Source organism: Psammomys obesus, unplaced genomic scaffold (genome assembly GCF_907164565.1).
Source record: "Psammomys obesus unplaced genomic scaffold, mPsaObe1.curated_primary_1811, whole genome shotgun sequence".
NCBI classification, from domain to species: domain Eukaryota; kingdom Metazoa; phylum Chordata; class Mammalia; order Rodentia; family Muridae; genus Psammomys; species Psammomys obesus.
Window position 1 is genome coordinate 4,012,488 of NW_026592776.1, and position 2,760 is coordinate 4,015,247.

The following is a 2,760-nucleotide window of genomic DNA, read 5'->3' on the forward strand; positions in this document are numbered from 1 at the left end:
CAGCTTGACAAACAAGCAGCTCTCCACACAGGGGCCCACTTAGCCTCCTGTCAGGAGCCATTCTGTATGTAAGGAGGTCTCATAAAGCAGGTGGGTCTTCTGGAAGGGAATCTGGTATTTTGCAAAGTGTGTACTATGATACACCCCAGAATTACTTCCAGTTTCTGACACTCATTCTTTGTGCAGAGCTGCATCTCTCTATAATCTGGTATGGTGTGAATTGTCACTTTCTGGGTGCTGTTCAGATGAATTAATTCCTGATTCTGGAATTTCTGACTTGATTCAAACAATTTAAAAAGTTAAATTGTTTTAGAACTTTTTAAACACCTTTACAAAGATTATGGCTGCAGTAAATGCCTTTGTGGACCTCCAGATGCCTCACTAAGAGACAGGTTTAAGGCAGATTTGTAGCTTCAGATAGCCTTCACTTACAAATCCTGGTATACATCATAAATATAGGCAAGTTGATTTAAACTTCTCATGAACCAAAATTATGTCATTATATACAAACTGTTCTGTTGTAATTCCTTATACCTTGTTACCTTCTGGTATTATATACTCTCATTTTAAATTTACTTTGGGTCTTGGAATGTAAGACAGATATGATTATTGTCCCCAAAGATAGCTGAAAAAGGTGTAGGCAGGTCAGTCTTAATTGAAAAGACATATATTCTTGTAACTTTTAGACCCTGTTAATGTTTAGGCCTTGTCAACTTTTGTCATTCTGAACTCACTATGAACTTATGTAATGAATACATAGATAAGAAATGTTGAGTTTTAAAACACGTAACCTGTTGTATTTTGGAATTAATCTGTTTTCGTGATTAATTGTCTTTTTGACTGCGAGGTAATTCCTCTTCTGGGAGCTTTGGATCAGAGGTAAAAAGAGGATACAATAAACAGTGGCAGGACACACCACACCGTTGGCAGAAGCCAGGTAGTGGAAGCCCATTGAATGAAAACTAGGTGGAATTTGCTTCATCCATGAGTTGTAAATATGTATATAGATATGTGTTTACATGTAAATATGTCTGTCTGTTTATTGTACATATGTTACATGAGTGTATGTTAATTGTCTGTCTGTATGTAAGAAGCTCCTTTTGTATCGTCAATTGACAATATGCATGACTATGTACCAGTCTATATTTCTGCCTGTTGGTCTATGTGTATATATGGGCTGATGCTACGGAACAGGCAGCCTAAACCTGCTGCAGTTTCTACAGAGGAAATGCCAGCTAAAATCAACATCACCTCATATATAAGCTTGTGGGAACTTGTTGAAGTTAAATTTCTTAACTTCATCTACCTTTTTCCCTTGAGCATGTGTGCATGAATGGTCTTTGCTTACTTTCTCCCCCTTTTTCTTTCTCTTAACGATTTACAAACAAGTTAACAGAGATTTAGGCTCTAACTATCAGCAGGAAAAGTTTACTTTAGCTTGTGGAGGCCTTCACAGGCTGCCTGCCCCCACACAGGAGCTATTCTCAGGGCAAAGAGCCTCCTTTTCCCAACCCCTTGCAGTTTTGGCTAGAAGCCGTTTTTTTGTTTTGTTTTGTTTTGTTTTGTTTTTACAGTCCTGGCTGCAGGAAAAAACCTTGCCAAAGCAGAGAGAGACTTTGGTAATCAGACCCCAGAAGACCTTAACAGCCTCCTGAGTACTGAGATTACAAGTAGGAGCCATTATACTGAGCATATTACACATGTATACACTTGTATTATTATGTGTGTATAATCATATTTATATGTCAGACATATAAATATGATTATACACACATAATGAAAGAGAAAAAGCAAAGGGGAATGAATGTGATCAAAATGCATAACATACTTGAATGAAAATGTCCTGTTCCCAGTTATTTTAAAGATTTATTTATTATGTATACACAAGATCTCATTATGCACCAGATCTCCTTATAGGTGGCTGTGAGCTACCATGTGGTTGCTGGCGATCAAACTCAGGACTTTTGGAAGAGCAGCCAGTGCTCTTAACCTCTGAGCCATCTCTCCAGCCCCATGTTCCCAGTTTTTAATTCATTTATTTGTGGGTGGGGAACACATGTGTGGAGGTCAGAAGAAGAGTTTCATGAAGAATACAAGCAAGTATTTATAAGATTATGGATGGAAGATAGTCCAGATGAGGAGGATTAAGGTAAATGGCATTGGATGGGGGTTGAGAAATGGATGGTGAGGATATTAAGGTAGCATAGATGAAATATTTGCCCAGCCCAAGGTAAATAAGGCAATTAAAAAATCTAACAGGTGTTTGTGTGATAGCAGGTTAAATAATACCACTGTGATAATCTTAGGGCTAATAATAAACATCATATAAACCAATACTTTTTTTTATTTACTACAACAAATAGTGCCCAACTAATTTAAGTATCCACACCCTTTAAATCATATTTTATCATAATTTGGTGGGGGAATACGCTCCCACAATCCAACACTTATTTTTTTATTTACCAAAGCACTTTCAGGAATTGGTTCTTTCCCTCACCATGTGGGTGCCAGGGACTCAGGGCGTCATGCTTGGCAACAAGCACCTTTCCTCACCAAGCTACCTTGATGAGCTTGTTTTTATTTTCTTTTTGTAAAACATAAGTTAAAAAAAAAATTAAAATAGCCAGGCGGTGGTGGTGCATTCCTTTAATCCCAGTACTCCAGAGGCAGAGGCATTTGGGACTCTGTGAATTCAAGGCCAACCTGGTCTACAGATCGAGTTCCAGGACACCCAAGATTACACAGAGAAACCCTGCCTCA